We start from the raw sequence: 20,681 nt of genomic DNA on the forward strand, positions 1-20,681 counted from the left end.
AGAATGTTGCCTGATGGGAGGGGGAGGGAGTGGGAGGGATCGGGAGCTTGGGCTTATCAGACACAACTTAGAATAGATTTACAAGGAGATCCTGCTGAATAGCATTGAGAACTATGTCTAGATACTCATGTTGCAACAGAAGAAAGGGTGGGGGAAAAAACTGTAATTGCAATGTATACATGTAGGGATAACCTGACCCCCTTGCTGTACAGTGGGAAAATTAAGAAAAAAAAAAGAATGTTGCCTCTATCCTGAAATGTACAGGGTAGCCCATGCTCCAGGCTCTGACCTTCCTTGAAAGGTGTAGCACTTTCCCATTCATACAGAGATAAAAAAGTTGCAGAACAGAGAATAGCATGTGTCTTCTTGGAGGTTTATAGGAACTCTGTGACCAGACCTAGAGTGGACAACTACATGAACAAAGGATTCCTGCACCAAGAAGTTTGAAACAATCACATCCCTCCCCTCTTAGTATAAAGAAGCCTGAATTCTAAATTGGGTTAAGATGGTTCTTTGTGACACTAGTTGACCATCTTCTCGGTCTGTTAGATTTTTGAATAAATTTGCTATTCCTTACCCCAGCAACTCATATCTCAATGTTTTTGGCCTGTCATGCAGTGAGCAGTATGAGCTTGCATTCAGTAAAAATTGGGGAAGATGAAGGCTTGGTGATCTTGGCAATAGGAATTTCAAATGAGTAGTGGGGCAGGGAAGCAAAAACAGAGGGTGGTCATTTGAGAGTCAAAGTCATTGCTTGTTTGTGTATGTTTTCAGACACGTGCTGATTAGAATCTGATTGTATGGAGGTGGGAAGGCTGTAGTAGAGATGAGATAATTATGATGCAAAAAGGCAGAAGTGAGAGGCAGAGCCAAAGTAGAGGGCTGGCCTTTGCAAGAAGCAAGGGCACACCCTTAATGTGACAGTACTTCTGGTGCTTGCTTCCTAATTTCTTCTTTCTTGCAAGCTACTCAGCTGGGACAATTTCATTACATACTTTTATGAGTTTTCCAGTGGGATTGTTGACAGTATGAGGAATTTAACATACAAGAAGTGGATTTTCAAGATTCCTCTTCTATTCCTCTGAATAAATGATAGGCTGTTTTGTGGACCAAGGGGGAAATTAAGGCAGGAAGAGGGATGGGTACCAGATTGCAGTAGGAGGCATGTGATTCAGTGACAGCAGGTGTGTGAGGACAACACAGTCAGACCTCTGTATCTGCAGGTTATGCAGATATGAAAGCCTGATGGAGGGATTTGAGCATCCGTGGATTTGGGTGTCTGTGGAGGTCCTGGAATCAAGGGCCCTCTGATGCTGAGGGGCAACTGTATTGTGTTTGATTGAGGAAGCCCACCCTGGGTCACTTCATGACCCTCAGACTTTTACCTGTATCTTCTCTCTCATCTGAGTAGTTTGTTCAGTAGATTGGAGTGGAACCAGAAGAAATCTGTTATTTATTTATTTATTTATTTATTTATTTATTTATTTATTTAGGGCCACACCTGAAGCATATGGAGGTGTCCAGGCTAGGGGTCACATTGGAGCTGCAGCTGCCGGCCTACACCACAGCCACAGCAACGCCAGATCCAAGCCACGTCTGTGACCTGCACCATAGCTCATGGCAATGCCGGATCCTTAACCCACTGAGCAAGGCCAGGGATTGAACCTGAATCCTCATGGATCCTAGACAGGTTCTTTAACTGCTGAGCCATGAAGGGAACTCCAGAAATCTGTTTAAATTGTCTCACTTCAGAAAACCTTCTTCACTATTTTTAGCTTTATTGTACATGATCTCAACTTGAAGAATTTTGAAGAGATCTAGTTTGTCTTACATCCAGTCTCCAAAGTGAGAGCCTTACCAGACACTGTTTGATTGTGGTTTCTTATTTTCACTCCTGACCTAATTCAAAGTGCCATCTGCAGCTCCTGTGACATTCACTACTGTATAATACAATATGATAGGATAGGATACAATGTAATATAACACAATAATGTAACATAATACAATATAACATAGTATAGAAATATAATACAATATAATGCTATATCACATAAGAGCAGCACAATATCGTTGGCTGCTCCTAGGAACTGTTGATTGTGGAGGAAGGCAAGTGGGGAGTGCTTATTGGCAGTCAAGCAAGAAAAGGCATTAATTGGTATAGTTTTCTGGAAATAAAGTTTACTGAATGGGTGGGAGGGAGCTGTGTTTACCTGTTTGTCCCAAGTGTTTTACAGATAATACCGCATATCCACGCAAGCAGGTTTTCAGGCACGATGTATTGCCTACTGTTCCTACTGTTCTGTTATCTGGGGGCACCTTACAGACATAGTTCATTTAACTGGAGTCTCAGAAGTTATAGACACTTTTGTCCCAAATGACAGTTGCAAAGTTTTCAGGAATGTTTCCTTACTTTATCTCTTTAAATAACTCTTTGTGATTTTCAGGGCCAGAATGTCTGCTTTCTGATTCTGGGTAAGTTTTGCAGAGTGTTTGAGGACCTAATACCAGATGCAGAATCAATCACTCTTTGTACCCAACAAATGTTAAGTGTAGAAGAGAGATTTGTTGCTGAGTCTTGCATGTTGTCCTAACTTAGCAACATGAAACATGAAAATTATTTAAATAAATTGACCACCCTTGCTTGGATGACATAATCAGTTTATGAACTGACATGGTGATTTTTTGAAAATGTCATTTATGGATATGACCAAAGTATTTTATCAAAGTGAACCCATCCCACTGGGTACATTAAACATTTCTTTTTAATTGAGCCTATTGACTGGAAGGATAAGGTCACATGACAATGAACACAGCGTTCAAGGGTGGACAGGAATACTGAAGAGGATAAAGAGAGGAGGGGCCCGTTTTACAGTTTCTCACACATCATATTTGTATTTATGTGCTTATAAAAGGGCAGTGACTCCTCCATTTGCCCTCTGGTCCCACTCACTGACTGGCATTTTTCCATTTTGTGTTTGTGGGTACAGTAGGAACTCATGAGCCCACAGTAGGAACTCATAGGCTGCATCCTGGCTATTTCTCTTCCTCCATCCCAGCCCCTGTGGGGAGTCAGAAGAGCACCAGGAAAGGAGCCCTGGGACAGGGATTCAGATCCTGTCTGTCCTGCTTTAGAGCTGGGTGTGAACTTTGGGCAACCAACTAATCATACCTTCTGTTTTCTTGTTAGTCATCATTGTTGTGGGTAAGGGTTCCAGGACTCAGTGTGCCCAGGGTGGCTCAAGGCAGAGGCACATGGCCCCTGTACCTCCCAGCCTTTCTGTGTCTCCATTGCATGTCCCACAATGCTGGGTCATCTCTTTCCATCTAATTCAGCCTCTCTTCTACATGGGGGGAGGGGAGCACTGACTTTGGTCGGGCCCCTTCTCATGGGGCAGGTGCATCCTGAGATTCACAGCCTTGTGTCTCTAAGAGTCACAGCTCAGCAGTGGGATTTCAACCCAAGCCTCCTTGAGTCCTATGCCCCTGCTCGTTTTCACTAAACTATTCTGGGTCCTCAAACTGGACATGGACTAATGGCTTCTGGCATCGTGTGGTGCTTTCAGTCTGGGAACCATTTCCTCCTGGCTTCTTTACTTGTCTCCCCTCCCTGAGACTCTAAGTACCTGGAGAACAGGGGGGGTGTCTGATCTCTGCATCTCTAGAGCTTGGTTGAGGGCCCCTGGCCCTCAACACTGTGGAAGAAAAGCAGGTAAAGGGGGGATAGGCTTTGGTTTCACTCCTACCCCAAGCCTGACAGTTATCAGGAGGATTGGGATAAGCTCTGCCAAGCACCTAACACAGCTCAATAAAGGCAGGTTTTTATTATTATTACTGGGGAATGGGTACTGCTCACTTGGAGTGATCAAAACCAAACCAAAACCCCAGCAAAATGGATTTGAGTTCTCCCCCCTATTCTTGGTTTCTACTCAACTTCATTGTCCTTCAGTCTAAGGGATGTGCCGGTCTAGTCAGTGGGCACATGTTGGCTGAGCCCACACTCAGAGTTACTGAACAGCATCCTATATGATATAACTGACTTTCCTTCCTCTCCTTGCTTCCTCTCCCCCCATCTTCTCCCTTCTGCAGACTTTTATTAAATATCTATTTTATGCTGGGGTTTTCTTGTTTGCTGGAGATGCAAAAAAATCATAAAGCAAGCTATAATCTCATAGCAAGATGAGCTTAAACAACGTAACTGACTGTAATGTACATGGGAAGAAGTAGTGTAGCAGGGGCAGGTTCAAGCTGCTTTGCAAAAATGCAAGGGAGAGAGGTGTTGTAGGATAATTATTACTAATAGCTGCTGTAATAAACAACTTCCAAAGCCTAGTGAGCTAACACCATCCAGGTTAACTTCTTACTCATGCAGTGTCCATTGCAGGTGACAAGGGACCCCTGGGTGACCTCTTCCAGGCAGTGGTTTAGGGCCCTGGGCTCTTTCCATCATGTGACTCATTCATAGCAGAGCCCTTTCTTCCTTGCAGGTGGATGCGGCAGAGGGGGAAAGAATCATACAAACCTTTTGGGTCCAGGCCTGGAAGTGGAGCTTGTTCTCATAGAGATGCAAAGGGGGTGGGGTGGGGGTGATGGGGGGGGCAGGCATCTGTTGCTCTGGGCCCAGGAGGTAACTGATCAGGCCCCCTCACTGGTCTTGCCTGTCCTGGATGAGAGTCTATCCATGGGTCCCTCCTCCCTGTCTTTCCTCTTCCTTATATTTTCAAGGTAATGTGGAAACACAAGGCTCTCTGAGTGTGGTCCCTAGACCAGCAGTCCTGGGCATTAGCTGGCAACTGGTCAGACAAATTCTTGGGCCCCATGCCAGACCTACTGAACCAGAGACTGAGGGTGAACTCAGCAAGGGTTAAAGGGTTAAAGTGGTGATTCTCAAACCACAGAACATCTCACTGCACAGTAACATTGTTTCCATTGAGAAGGAGAATAGGGAGTTCCCGGTGGTGGTGCAGTGGTTAACGAATCCGACCAGGAACTATGAGGTTGCGGGTTCGGTCCCTGCCCTTGCTCAATGGGTTAAGGATCTGGCGTTGCTGTGAGCTGTGGTGTAGGTTGCAGACGCGGCTCAGATCCCGCGTTGCTGTGGCTCTGGCGTAGGCCGGTGGCTACAGCTCCGATTCGACCCCTAGCCTGGGAACCTCTATATGCCACGGGAGCGGCCCAAAGAAATAGCAAAAAGACAAAAAAAAAAAAAAAAAAAAAAGAAGGAGAATAGGAGTCCAGGGACCTGGGAAGACACTGCAGAGGCCATATTTGCCTGAGCTCCTGAGGGACACATAGGGGTTACCCGTGGGGGACTGTGGCAGGCCATCCCAGGCAGAGACTTCAGGAGCTTTGCCACGCAGTCTGGGGTGGGGTCCTCAGATGAAGGGGCCTTTTAGGCAACACCCTCAGGTCCTCTTCCCATCCATCCCTTCTGCTACCCCACCTCCTGGTGAGTATTTGCTGTTTATACAGTATTTACCCAGCATCCAGATTCCTTTCTCATTGGAGGAAATGGCCCTGCCCTGTTACCTTGGATGGGCCATGGCTCTGCCTCTCTCTGGACACCCTCCTAACACTTGCTCTGTTCATTGCCATTCACCTCGGGTGTGGACACAGGATCCAGGCTCAGCAAAGTGGAAGCCACATCCACGTCTGAGACAGCCACTGCGGGCTAGAAAAGGAGAAAGGGTAGCTAGGGACCAGCAGCATTCTGGGGTGGGGACGCCAAGCACACTGGGTTATAACAAACCCTCCAGGTGCATCGGATGAACACTGCGGTCTGAGAATCACCACTTTAACCCTTTAACCCTTGCTGAGTTCACCCTCAGTCTCTGGTTCAGTAGGTCTGGCATGGGGCCCAAGAATTTGTCTGACCAGTTGCCAGCTAATGCCCAGGACTGCTGGTCTAGGGACCACACTCAGAGAGCCTTGTGTTTCCACATTACCTTGAAAATATAAGGAAGAGGAAAGACAGGGAGGAGGGACCCATGGATAGACTCTCATCCAGGACAGGCAAGACCAGTGAGGGGGCCTGTGGGTGGCAGCTCACCTGCCTCTTGTGCTTTCCCTGAGCTCACACCTCTGATTTCTGCCTCATCCCTTCCTATCACATTGGTCCACTTCACATGAATAAAAACATTTAAAAATGCATCTTCCTTTTTTTTGTTGTTTTTTGTTTTTTGTTTTCTCCACAGGTGTCATTTCTGCCATTAGAAATGTCTTGCCAAATTAGATCACAAATAAGCCAGGAATATCCTTCAAAATGCAGATACTCAAAAGCACAGCGTCACAATCTGATGGTTCCGCATACATCCATGGTGACGGCCCAGAGATGCTTTCTTTACTGCCTGGCAGACATTCTAATTCTGACTCACATTTTTCTAAAACGGAAAATAAAAATTACCTGTTAGACTGATATTCCTTAAAGATTCTTTCTTAGAGGAACTTTATAAAAGCTGTATGTGGTCATTACTTGTATGTGAAAATTGTGCTCCTCCTGCTCATAAACTTTTCTGAAACAAGTTTTTGTGTGTGTGTGTGAGAGAGACAGAGTGAGCTCAGAAAAGGGCTGGTGATTTTAAAATGTCGTGTGTGACACTGATTTGCTTTTGGTAGCAGATAAATGCCACTGACTGGTGCAAAGACAATTTGCCTGGCAAATATGAAGTGCTATATATCCCAAATTACTAGGCTCAAAATAAAATTTTGTTTAAAAAAACCCCAAAAACACCAGACACTGACTTGCGATAGGATAGCTGAGATCTGGTCTATGCTTTATTAATCCTGCTCCTCTTGCATCAGACACAGGGGGAGGGGCTGCTGGGTAGAGCTAAGTTCTTAATGAGCTATGTTTGGGAGGCCTGGGGTTGCCCGGAGAGAGTGTGGGCAGTCCTGTGGTCCATGAACAAGACGCCAGGAACAGAGCTGGCAATTTGACTGTCCTCATCCTCAGCCCTGCTTTGCTTCCACGCAAGGAACAAAGATATCGGCTTGTAATCTCAGCATTTTGCCCTTGAAATGAAATTCCGCCTGCTGCTCTGATATCTAAGTAGCTCACTCCTCACTAATTCGAAATAGGTCCCCGTGGATTGGCAGCCCCTCCATCTGAATTGCACCAGGCACTTCATCTCCTCCTGTTTGAAATGAGGCTGAGCGTGCTTATAGTGTGTAAGAGTTGGAAGCTGCTTCAGGGATAGGTATTTGCTGTGCCATGAATTATTTATGTAAGCAAATGTATGCCGAGCGTTTATGTGTTGGGGGGGTATGCCCGATCACACTCGAAGGGGTGTAGTGAAAATGTATCTTTCCGCGGCGTCACCATGTTGACATATGTAGCGCGTGGAATCAAAACACAGCTCCTGGGATAGGACAGGATTAGTTCAGTTTGGAGTCATTCGGCTCTCATGATGCAAGACTAAGTAAAAGCATTTTATCATCCTCCCTGTTGTGTAGGATAAAGCCCAGCCTGGATCTATTTGGGCTTCATGCCTGGAGTTTTGAACTAAACACAGTCCCATTGGTGTGTTGTCTGCTTTCATTGTTTTTGTTTTGTTTTCCCCTCTCACCGAGTACAAATCCAGGAAGCCAGCAGGATGCGCTCTCAAGATTTATAGCATTTTCCTTATAGAGATAGTCACAAAATAGTATAAATCAAGACTGATTTTTAAATCTGTGCGTAAGACAGAGTCGCTTCTTTTCTGGTTTCCTCCGCATTTCTGACGCACAGGTGCACGCGCATGCGCACACAGACGAAGATCTACTGTAACACTGAAGCTGAGCTCAGGTGTTTATACTTTGAAGCCGTGCACGAAGTGAGAGCTTTCGTGTCCTCACACGCTTTGGCAGATCTGGCCTCCAGCTGGCTTAGAACCCTTGGTTCCACCCGGCTTGGATGGGGGCAGCTTCTTGACCCCCCTGGGAATCCTTTCTGGTCTGTTGGTGGTTAAAGACTGAAGTGTGAAAATCCAGAATGAGCCTTTAAATACATGGAAGCAGATACTGCCCTCTACACATAGTAAGAACAGAAATGCCAAGAGTGAAAGGTTAAACAGATGTTCAAGTATTTACCTCAGTATTTAGTATTTCCAAAATAATCCGAGGAATTAACTGCAAAGGGAATCATTAGCCAGACAATGTTTGTTAGAAAGAAAAGGCAGATTGCATACATGGCTTGGTTAATTGCCCCTGAGGAGTGGCCCTTGAATGGTAGATACCGTGACCTCCGGATACCGTCCCACGTGGAAGGGTAAATAGGACTGCTAGCTGTGAGGCATCCACCTGAAATCTCCAGGAGACAGAAGTATTAAAATGAATAGCTGGCGTCTGGCAGACTGCTTCCTGCCGGTGATAAGCAATCTTGCCTATTAAGTGTCTTCCAGTGCAGGCAGAATCTCACATTCCATGCACAGCCACCAGCTAGGCGTGGGGTGATGGATGGGTCGTAGCTATACTTTGTATACAGCTAATGAACTGGGGATGGTTGCTTAAAAGGAAGACTGATAGAACCTGGAAGTCATAGCCAGATTCTGGCCAGAAGGAGAATGAGAAAGTGGCCCAGGGAATTGGGCTAGAGGGGAAGATAAATCAGGCGGATAGACGTTATAAGCAGGCCTGGGAAGATGGGGCTTGCAGGGAGTGTGAGGGGCTCTCAGGAATGGGAGGAGTGAGGAAATAGACCAGTGATGTCTGTTTCCTGGCTTTCCATGCCTAGCAGGCTTAGGTTGGGCACCCATACCTGCTTTTCATTAGCTTCACGCTGTAACCAACTGAGCTAACTGGCCAGCTGCCTGTGTGCTTTTCAGAAGAGAATTTTCTTTCTAAATCCTAGAAACATTCCTCTGAAAAGACAGTAGAAATTGTACCAAGGCCCTTGTTTTAGATAGGAGAAAGCACCTGGCTAAAATGAATTTGCTTCAAAAGTTAAACTGGTAGATTTCTCCTGGTTTTAAATTTATTACCGTTGTTTAAAAGAAGAAAAAGAAGGCTATTCCTGATGTGGCACAGTGGGTTAAGGACTTGGCAGTGTCTCTGGGGTGGCTTGGGTTGATGCAGAGGCACAGGTTCCATTCCCAGACGGCTGCAGTGGGTTAAAGATGTGGCATTGCCACAGCTGTGGTGTAGCTGGCAGCTGCAGCTTGGATTTGATCCCTGGCCTGGGAACTTCTATATGCTGCAGATGTGGTAAATAAATAAATAGGAAAAAGAAAAAGGAAGAAAAGGATCCATGCTCATTATCAAAAACTCCACAGTTCATGGAGTTCCCATCATGGCTAAGCAGTAACAAACCCGACTAGTATCCATGAGGATGAGGGTTCAATCTCTGGCCTTGCTCACTGGGTTAAGGATCTGGCACTGCCGTGAGCTGTGGCACAGGTCGCAGACTCGGCTCCGATCTGGTGTTGCTGTGGCTGTGGTGTAAGCTGGCAGCTGCAACTCCAACTCAACCCCTAGCCTGGTGCGGTGCAGCCCTAAAAAGCAAACAAACAAAAAACCCTCAACAGTTCAGTATTTTAAGAATTAGAAAGGGAAAGTTTGCTTGGAGAGGTCTTTATTCTTCTCCACTGGAGAAGTCTGTAAGTTTGGGTGTATGTTCACAAAAATTTCTACCCAATTCAGTGAATACAGTATGAATCATCCACAAATGAAATATGTTACACCTATTGATCTGTGGTTTCTTTTATTTACAGACAGTGTACTGGCTATCTGCTTCCTTGTCAGGATGAATAAATTAATCTCGCTTTTTTTACCTAGATGAAAAGTATTATATTTTTAAGACGCCATCCTGTATTTCGCTAGTTCCTTGTAAATTCATAGGCAAGTTATTTCTCCTCCTTCTGCTCTGCCGAACGAGGCCACCACGAATGTCAGTATATACATGTGTCTGTGTAAGGCAAACTTCTAGACAGAGAATTGCTAAGAACAATGGTGTACAAATGAAAAGCTCCACAAATACTGTAAAATTGCAAAATGAGAGATTGTAATGTGTGATCTCACTGACTATGTATGGAAGTTTACAGGGAACCTGGCCAAAAATGGGTGTTTTTAAAACTTTTGACATTTACCAGACTGGTAGGTGAGAAAAGGCTAATTTATATCTCTTTAACTGTAAAGTTAAGCAGGTTTTCATATATTTACTGGGGATTTTTTATTTCATTGTCTTTGCTTGTTTACATTGTTTACCTATTTTTCTGTTGTTGTTTTTTTTGTCATCTTTTTCTGATTGACTTTCCGGAGTACCTAATATATGAAGGTGATTTGACTCTTATCAAAAATGTCATAAGTTACTTTCCATTTTGTTGTCTGCAGTTTTATTTATTAAATGTATTTTTCTACATAAACTACTTCCTTTTTATGTAGTCAGAAAACTTTGCCTTTATGACTTCTGAGTTCATGGTTAGAAAGATCTCCCCTAATCCCAACTCAAGATATTGAACAATATGACTTATTTTCCAAATGGTTTTTAAAATTTAATTCTTATATTAAACTGTTGATCCACCTAAAATGAATTTTATGTCAAGAGGGAGATCAAGCTTTTCTTTTGTATAAATAGGCTAATAGTCCCGACATCATTATTTAAGTCACCTACCTCCTCCTTGTGATTGGAAATGCCATCTTAAAGTATAAAAATGGCTGTATGGACCCAGAACAAATTCTGGACTCTCTTTCATTGATTTGCCAGATTATTGCTGGGCCAGTTTTATGCTGTCATTAAGTATGTAGGTTTATAAACAGTTTCATGACTTGTTGGGGACTGTTCTGCATGTTAAGTGTCCTCTAAGATTTTCCCTAGTGTCGCCTGGGGGACAAGGCAAGGGACAGAGTGGAGGTGCCATCATGCTGGGGCCTCTGTGTGGTCCTGATGAACCCCTTGGCCATTCTGTCTCCTTGGAACCTTGCTCCCCTCCTTCTATGATGGTGGGTGTTCTCTGGGGGAGGCAAAGGGCTTTCTTTGACTTTTTTGTAGGGAAAGCCCTTTTTGGTGGCTTTTCTTCTGGCTTCAAGCTCCATGTGCAACTGGCCTGAAAGCGAATTCCTCCTTTGGAATATGATGGGATGGCTTTTGCCTATGATACTCTCCTGGGATTTCCGCCCCCTCCTGCCATTGATGAGCCAGGGCCCTCATTCCTGAATTTCTTGTCCATCTTCTCCTCATTAAAGATGGGAGGACTTTGAGGTCCATTGGAGGAACTGTCTTTGTCTGGGGATCTGATCTCTACTTTCATGGTCAGGAGGGTCTCATTTCTGTCAGCCTGCCACGTCCTGTGTCTGTCCATCTTCACTGAATCACTGCACCTGGCAGAGACCCTGATGAATAGAAGCTCTTGGAAAGTGGTTGATGGGGAAGACAGGACAGAGGGAGGGAGGGAGAGAGGAGTGGAGGTGCTACAAGGATGCACGAAGCCTGTACCAAGCACATACATAATGTAGCAGTGTCGAGAAGCAAGGGCCCTGAGGCTGCCCTTGACTCTGGTCTGCTGGTCTTGTTTGAGTTCTCAGCACCCTGGCCTGGGTCCCCTCACGCGGATCTGTCTGATTACCCACGTGTGGGGGAGCTGAGGCCCCAGTTAGTCACATGGAGTTCAGCATCCGTCAGTCTGAATGTGAGCAATGTTTGGACCACCTACCGGCTTTGTGATGGGCTTAATTTATTTTTTCAAGCCTCGATTTTTCCTCCTTAGGTTAATAGTGAGGTTGAAATAAGAGGGTGCATTGAAAGCCCTTGACACAGAATCTGGTGTGAAGCAAGCATCGGATACATGTCAGCTCCTACTAATAGGATTTCTATTATTTTCATTATCGTGATTATTACTATCTTATTATTGGTAAGTGGTAAGATGATACACGCAGTTATGTTTTTGACCTTAAGGCCATAGCTGCTACCCTGGGCAAGGTATTATGGTAACATTCCCCTTTAAGCTCACTCCTTACTTTGCATGTTTAGGTCCTCCCACAGCTTAAAAAGAACTTGGAATCCGGTCAAGTCCTGAGTCTGCTTGACCAATGGATAACTCTTCCCTGAGCTTATGTTTAGTTTCATAATCTGTCAAATGGGGGCAGGGGGAGGGAGTGGGGATCATGGCATCAGGATATTGGAGGATTAAATAGAATGTTGTGTATGGATGGTTTGGCATAGAGGCGGTATTCATAAATGTGAGCTATTATTTCTCTTCAAAGCCCAACTCAGAAAATTTCTTTCTGCCAGCCCTCCTCTGATCCTCCAGGATGCAGCCTCTCCACTTCCTCTCCATCTTTTTGGAAGTTATGGCGATGCTGGTCTTGCATTAGAACTCTTCCTACAGATGCTCTGTTCCTCTTCTCCGTCTAAGATGAGAAACGCCTTGAAGTCAGGAATCTGTCTTGTGTCCCCCAGGGCACTCTGAACACCGCAGTAGTTCTGTATTTTTTTTAATGGACTGAATCATTTTGCTGCTGCCCCGGCCTTTTTCTATCACAATATCCTGTAGATTAGGTAAGGATAGCCTATTTTCCACCGTGGTAATGGCCTAGCAGCTAGGCCCTAATTTTGAGCTCTTAATATGGTACCAGGAAAATCACTAGCATCGAAAGAAATAAGATCAGAGGGTGAATAAAAAGGCATTTGATGAGGCTCTTAGTGTAACAGGACGTCTCACTCATCTTTTTTCCTTAGCCTTTGAAATAGACAATGGCCTGGAGCCTTCTCGGCAGATGGACCATGTTTGTGCCTTAGTCACTTAACAGCCATTAGCCTAATTCCGTACACTGCAGCCAAATTAAATGATAAGGAAGAGGCTATGAAAAGCTGGTTTGGAGACACTGTTACTGCCTTTCACTTGATGGCCTCCCCTGAAGCAGATGTTCCCTCTCCACCCGGTTAACCTGGTCCAGTGAACAAGGACCAAGTTTCCATGCAGAGACAAAGAGAGGCCTGGGGATGCTTGTCTGGGCTCTGGAGGTCCTGATTGTCACCCTCCAGCTTCCTCCTAGCACGTCCCCTCTACACACCCCCTACCCTGGAGATGAGGACTCCAACCCTGAGGCATAGCAGTGTGTTTGAATTGATTGGCCAGAAATTGCCCTTTGTTCTAGTGCATAGTATAGGATCTCCCAGAGTTCACAAGGAAGGAACATCACCATCTTACGTCTAAGGAGTCTGATGCTAGATTCTCCTCCAGCACCTCTGTTCTCATGCATTTATGTCCTTGCTTATAGATCCCTCCTCCAGGAACGGCTCCCAGCTAACCTCCAAGTCCTGCACATCCTTCAGGGACCAGCCCTCGGGTTCCTGTTCCCAAGCAAGTGTGTCAGATTCTCAACCTCACTCCCTACCTCGAGTGACCCAGCACCTCCTCCTCTGGGCACTACACATGGACTCTCAGTGTAATTTCCAATGAATGCTCTTTCTCCTCTCACACTTGTATTACGAGTATCTATATGTATGCCTTCCCATTAGAAACTGGGTTCCCAGGAGTTCCCATTGTGGCTCAGTGGACACGAATCTGACTCCTATCTATGAGGACGCAGGTTTGATCCCTGGCCTCACTCAGTGGGTTAAGGAGGTGGCACTGTTGTGAGCTGTGGTGTAGGTCACAGACATGGCTCAGATCTGGCGTTGCTGTGGCTATGGTGTAGGCTGGTGGCTGCAGCTCAGATTGGGCCCCTAGCCTGGGAACCTTCATGTGCCGTGGTTGCGGCCTTAAAAAGACAAAAAAATAAATAAATAAAAAAAAATGTAGGTTCCTGGAGGGCAGGGACTTGGTATTATTCATTTATCTACTTCCTACAAGTTTAACCTGGTATGTGATGTATCTGTGTACATACATGTACGTAGTATTTTTTACATCAATGCATGCAAACTCACAGGCATTTTAAATTCACCCCCCACTTTCAGCCCCTTCCCCTCACTGAACCTCAATCCTTTCTGCATGTAGGCACACAGGTCTCTGTATTTGTAAAACAAGTCTTTCACTGGTCCTTACTCGTTATCTGTTGTCAAGGGGTTAGATTCATTGTCTTCAAGAAAGTAGGGCTGTGTTTTTCAGCTTAAGTTTTGGCAGAACACAAGCGTGGTGAGCTCAGTTTTCATTCAAAGAGGACATCCATTGCTCTCCTACAAAGATCCATATTGCAGGTTACACTCCATAAACAGCCCCACGTGGTTTACAGGTGTGGTCGCTATGATCACCCCTCAGTCCTCCATAGCTATTTTCTCTTTCTACCTTCATTGCAAATCCCCCAGAGTACAGGAGAGAAAGACGTAGTAAGTAGAGTCATTTTGGTGCTGTGTTTCTGCTAAGTGAGATGGAGTGCCATTTTAAGGTTCCTGACCCTCGTGACACACATCAACTTGTTTGGGGTCAGTTTTATCAATTTTGCAAAATCAGGAGGTAGTCTGTCATCATGACATCTGAACAGAAACCATCAAGCTCAGGTTCGGTCAGCTGCTGGCAAGAAAGAACCTGGGGTGGAGAAGTCAGATTCTGGCTGGTTTCTGGCATCAGAAAGACTGGATGGTCTGTTGTCGTGGCAACATTTCTTTGATGTAGCAATAAAGGCAGCAAATGAGGTGCTAAGTTATCCCCAAATAGAGGCATAATATGTCCTTTTTCCCCCGATATTTTTATGAGATATTTTCATAACATGTCTTAGAACTAAAAATTGAGATCAATTTTCCTGGTTATGAGGGTGGGGTGGGTGTGATAGCCAAGGGATTTAGAATGTTTAGAATGGCAGAAGCCACATTTGTGTGGAATGAGTGTGAGTGTGTGTGTGTGTGTGTGTGTGTGTGTGTACAGTTACTACAGAGAAGCAGCCTTTGCAGATGACCTCATCTACCCAGGAGGCATGAAATACAGAGAAATGTAGTATTTAAATTATGCTAAATTCTTTGGGGGTAAGTGGACAGTTCTTACAACCTGACCCAAAGGAGGAGCCTTCTCTAGGGAAGTAATTTCATTGACTTGGTAGCTTTGAGTGGTCTGTTTTCTGTGGTATTAGTGGCCTGGGCAGGACTAAATCTGGTTGAGCCTCAATGCTGGACAAAATACAAAATGCCCACAGGCATCTGGACTTGTGTAAAATGGGTGGATTCTGTAGCAATTCAGGATTTAATGAAAAAGGAGGAGGAAAAGAGAGTAGGAAGGAAAAATGGTAGGCTAAAAAGAACTTAATAAACCAAGTGAAGAAAAGATAAAGGGATGGAAGGTGAGAAAAAGAGGAGGGGGGATAAATGGTGTGTCCTCAAGAGAAGCAAACCCTGAGAAGCGAGTCTGGTTCACCAAGGCACTGCCTAGATGGGGACAAGGACATCTTGTTTCTTGCTCTTCTGAGCAGCCACTGTCTCTGATGAATCAATCTACCTGTCGGGTCAGAAAGGTGAGTTCCTTTTATTTAATGGTTTTTAATTAAGTCAGATCCGAGGGATGCAGGACCATCTTCTGGCGCTATCCTCCAGGGTGAGACATTGACAGCTAGGATGGAAGATAGGAGCTCCTTTCCCTAAGGCGGCCACCTGAAGGATGCCCCTGGCCCTGAAGGCAGCGGGGAATTGAAAGTCAGGGACTGTGGAACGAGGACAACACAGGCATTGCAGATGGCACAGGGGCTTCTCTCCCAGACTAGGCAGGAACCCCTGTAGACTTATGGGGGTGCAGGAAGTGTGGAACCATCCTGCTGTCCTCTGATCCCTGTTAAGACCCCATAGCACCCAGACTGCCATGAATGTGGGTCGAAGCCCCTGCTGTGGAGGGTCATGATCCCACCTTTTTCATGTACTTCACCAGGTCCTCCTTCAGCCAACCAGTGGCTTGCTCAGGGCTCCCATCGCTATAGCAGGACTCTGTGGATTCCTCCCTTTCCATCAGCACCTCCAGGAGCTTGAGTGCCTGACTGACACAATCTCTCCCCATGGTGCCTGGCACAAAGTGTGCTCAATCAGCTTTTAGAGAAAAAAAAAACAACTATTTTTTTTTTTTTTAAAAAACAAAATCATCACATGTTTGCTGTGGAAAGTTGTAGGAAACACTGATGAGAAAATAAATACACAATTAAAACAGTGTAATTCCCCATCAATAGTTCATTACCGTGAAATAGTCATATAAGTTTTCAGTCTTTATTCTAGGCAGTTATGTATCTAATTATCATTTTCGTTTTAAAAAATTAAACTCTATATTAAACAATTTTGGTTACACGTATATAATGTGTATATATTATATAACATATATGAATATATATAGTATCACACACATAGTGAATAATATATAGCTTATATAAGATATATAACATCTGTAATATATATAACATATATGACATATATTACATTACAACTATATAATATATAATATACATACTTATAGGCATCATGTATAATATGTATTTGTAGTCATAATACATAATTATATGCACATATACATATATACATAATATATAATCACAATATATAATATATTTCCATGTTCGATATTTTATAAATTATACTTCACGGGTATAAAATATTCTGTTTTGCGGAATGGTCATCATTCATTTAACTTATAATCCTCTATGGTTTAACAGTTAGGCTGTTTCCAGTTGTTTGGCTATTGTAAACATCATTTAAATTACCATCTTTCCTTTTAAGTCTATTCACAAATGTAATGAATGCTTTCCTTAAGAAATATTCTTCTGGGAGTTCCCGTCGTGGCTCAGCGGTTAACGAATCCGACTAGGAAGCATGAGGTTGCAGGTTTGATCCCTGGCCTTGCTCAGTGGGTTAAGGATCTGGCATTACCGTGAGCTGTGGTGTAGGTCGCAGACGCAGCTTGGATCTGGCGTTGCTGTGGCTCTGGCATAGGCGGGTGGCTACAGCTCAGATTAGTCCCCTAGCCTGGGAACCTCCATATGCCACGGGAGCGGCCCAAGAAAATGGCAAAGAGACAAAAAAAAAAAAAAAGAAAAAAAAGAAATATTCTTCCGGAATTCCCGTTGCGGCACAGAGGAAACGAATCTGACTAGAACCCATGAGGATGCGGGTTTGATCCCTGGCCTGGCTCAATGGGTCAGGGATCTGGCTTTGCTGTGAGCTGTGGTGTAGATCACAGATACCGCTTGGATCCTGTGTGGCTGTGGCTATGGCATAGGCCAGCAGCTGTAGCTCAGAGTTGACCCCTAGCCTGGGAGCCTCCATATGCTTTGGGTGCAGCCCTAAAAAGCAAAAAAAAAAAAAAAAAAAAGGAAGTACTCTTCCAGGTGGCATTATAGCATAGTGTGCAGACAGCCAGTGCCTGCTGGTATCTGCTGTGGGCTGTCCCAGGATAGGTGCTGCAGTGCACTGTGACTCCTTTACTGGTTCCCACCCGCATATGCTTGCCAACTGCTGTAATTTTGCTTAGGTGTGCTAGGTTGATAGGTAGCCATACCATGTCATTGTTTTACATTGCATTTCTTTGCATAGTAATGAGTTGGCACTTTCCCAGACATGGTACTCTGATCTTTTTTCCCAGTTACCTGCACACGTGGATCTGGGCTGAGCTCCTGACAGTGGCAACTGTTAGGCTTTCCGTTTCCTTGGAGAGAGGGCAGGTAGCGAATATACCTCACTGAATATTTTCAAGACAAAATTTAAATGGAATATGAGAAAAAAAATCAAGAGGTAAATTTCAAGTTGAAGGTGATGATAATAGTTCTAAGAACGCCAACACCTCGAAAGATACCTAAGCGATTAAAGAACAAATTGTCTTGGGAAACCCACTCCTTTTGATGAGAATCCTATCCTCTCATCTTAGCAAGAAAAGCACATCCTCCCACCCTCCAGGCGGGCCGTGCTTGCAGTGCTCCACAGGCACGTCAGGACAGGGTGATTTTGTGCTAGTGTCCCCACAGGGTAGCGATACATCCTACCCTAACTCACGGGCACCAAAACATCCCTATCCTAAAGTCCACACTTTAGCTTTTAAAAATAAGAGTGGAAAATGACCAGAGAGGCACTCTGCGACGTCTGAGGATCCTGGGGCAGCCTGTTCCTAAGATAGCTCTGTCCTTGTCTTTGTTGAGTTATTTACCAGACCTGTGCGGGGCGGGGGCTGAGTGCAGGCACCTCCTTTCTGAACATGCTCCAGGCCTCCCAGGGCCAAGACAGGGAAGCCAGTGTCTCCTACCTGGAGTCCGGGAGTCTGCCATTGATTTTCTTCAGAACAGACCTCTCTGCAAATGCCGCCGACCTACATTAGCCGGCCCTACGGAGACCTGGCCAGAGGCAGGCAAAGAGAGTGGGGATCCCCACTCGCTGACTTCACCTCTGCCCTGGATGGTTTTGTTTTGGTTTTGCTTCTTTTAACTTCCATGTATGGTGGCAGGAAGAAGATGGGTGCCCCCATACCTAAGGCAGAATGGTGACCTGTAGCTTCTGAAAGGGCCAATTATTAAAGTCAGGGTTACAGCCATCTGCACGCAAAAGGCATTTGGGAGTGGGTGGATTTGGAAAAAGATGGCAGGCTCCTGTTGGAATTGAATTCTTTTCAACAGGGGTGATTTTAGTAGGCTTTCGCACTTGTTTTAAGATACTTTGTCATGATGGTGGGTCTCGGGCCAGATTTTTCAGTTTTGCGAAGAGGGGAGGCTCTGAGGAAGGAGGAAGCCTTGAGAAGCCTCCTAGCCTCTCAGTGTCTGTCTCTACCAGCTTGGGCCACAGTGCAGAGGAGGTGCCACGGACGCCCTTCCCTCCAGCTCAGGGACAATGCTTTCTCTTCATGTTTAACCAGCTTCCTTCTCATTCTGTAAAAACTGGCATTTCTCCAGAGTTCCCATTGTGGTGCAGTGGAAACGAACCCAGCTGGTATCCATGAGGATGTGGGTTTGATCCCTGGTCTTGCTCAGTGGGTCTGGGATCTGATGTTGCCCATGAGCTGTGGTGTAGGTTGCAGACATGGCTTGGATCTGGCGTTGCTGTGGCTTTGGCATAGGTTGGCAGCTGCAGCTCCGATTTGACCCCTAGCCTGGAAACCACCATATGTCGTGGGTGTGGCCCTAAAAAGAAAAAAAAAATTAAATTTGCATTTCTCCCCTAGTGAGGTATCTTTCCACTAACTGAAGGAATCCTGGCAGGGGGTACCCACCCTCTCCCTTCTCTCCCAGGTCAGCCCACGCTTGTGTGGAAGGAAGCGATGCCTGTGGGGTTCAGAATTGGAGGAGATGCTGAATCCCAGCGCCTGATGCTAACTAGCTCTGTATTATTAATCACATTCCTTAACTCTTCAAAGGGATGGGTCAGCGTACACATTTTTATTCCTCAAGCATCTATTTTGTGCTGTCTGCTTTATGTCTTGTACTTTATCTCCTTTAATCCTGTTAATCTTTCTTCTGTTGGACAGGGAATAGCATCCCTAATTTACATACTTGGCAACTGAGGTTTGAGAGGTCAAGGGTTCCATAAGCAATGGGGTAGCCATGCTGGGATTTAAACAAATTCCGGTTTTTTATTTTAGCACAAATCTTGTTTTCTTTTCACAGTGTAGCAGTTGCCTCACCTCATAGGGGTGTTTTGAGGATCAGATGATTATAATATATATGAAAAATAAAAGAAAACAGTCTAACCATTGTTTGGTACTGTTATTATTGCCTCTGTATTCCAGTCGCCTGTCTTTTATGAAAAGGCAGGTTTCCAGAGGCCCTCGTTTTGAAAGAAAACAACACGACTTGAAAAAATAGGGGAGGGACAGTTAGAGTTTCTAAGTTCATCCTAGGAAACCGGTTCCAATCTCGCCTTATTTTATAAGCGTCTTCTTGTCAAACTGGAAATTCAGCCACAGCCCTGCTCCAAGCATCTCTGCTCTGGATTCCAGAGGGCCAGGATCTGCTGGCTGGGCTCAGTTTCCCTTTCTGCTTACGTTCTAAAAGCCATCCTTTTGTTTTTTGTTTTTGTTTTCGTTTCTATTTTTGCTTTTTAGGGCCACACCTGCCACAGCATATGAAGGTTCCCAGGCTAGGGGTCGAATCGGAGCTACAGCTGCCAGCCTAGGCCACAGCCACAGCAATGCCAGATCCAAGCCGTGTCTTCGACCTACACCACAGCTCATGGCAACGCCAGATCCTTAACCCACTGAGCGCAGCCAGGGATCGAACCTGAAACCTCGTGGTTCCTAGTGGGATTCGTTTCCCCTGCACCACAATGGAAACTCCTGCTAAAGTCATTCTGAAGTATCTATTTGCGTCATCACAGGGGTTATGCCTCCTCAAAACCTGGGGTTTGATTTATTTCATTTTTACTCTTGATTTGTTCATTTTTACTCTTGATTGATTCATTTTTATTTATTGTTGGAACAACACAAGTAGAAATAAGGGTAAGAGTATTTTAATTGTCACCCCACTAGTCTTAAACATCAATTGTTTCTATATATCTTCCTGTCACCCTGAAACATTTTGAAATATGGGAGATTATTTTATCATCTTATCCTGTTTTCCTAATCTTATATTGGAGGGTGTGAAGTTTTAATAGACATTTTTAGAGCCAGAGAACAGGGAATTCTCCTGAAGGATGATGTAGAGACGGATGATGGATGAACACACAGATAGGTTGATAAACACACACACACACACTCTCTCTCTCTCTCTCTCTCTCTCTCTCTCTCCTGTGGCTTCATGTAAAATGTTTAAAGATCTTGGAAATTTTGCTCTAGGAATGGAAGCAGAAGAAGCTTCAGGCTTCATGGTTGATTGCTTTTCTGATTGGTACC

The 20,681-nt window shown here is 44.8% G+C and overlaps 1 protein-coding gene and 1 long non-coding RNA gene across 8 annotated transcripts in view; both read left to right on the forward strand.

Moving 5' to 3' along the window:
* Window positions 1-20,681, forward strand: part of NTM (neurotrimin) — a 1,001,303-nt gene that overhangs the window by 597,779 nt on the left and 382,843 nt on the right. The gene's annotated exons all lie outside the window — the stretch shown is intronic.
* Window positions 1,715-9,205, forward strand: LOC146399938 (uncharacterized). 3 transcript variants are annotated; one of them, XR_014816782.1, is made up of 2 exons: window positions 1,715-4,624; window positions 6,010-9,205. It is a non-coding gene; the product is annotated as an uncharacterized LOC146399938 (long non-coding RNA). The 3 variants fall into 3 exon arrangements; XR_014816784.1 differs by having other exon boundaries at window positions 2,118-4,348; XR_014816783.1 differs by having other exon boundaries at window positions 3,918-4,624; window positions 6,005-9,205.

The sequence above is a fragment of the Sus scrofa genome, chromosome 9 (assembly GCF_054392235.1).
Source record: "Sus scrofa isolate SSC_HxYL_T2T_F1_AM1 chromosome 9, Sscrofa_HxYL_maternal_Yorkshire_Landrace_v2.0, whole genome shotgun sequence".
Taxonomy (NCBI): domain Eukaryota; kingdom Metazoa; phylum Chordata; class Mammalia; order Artiodactyla; family Suidae; genus Sus; species Sus scrofa.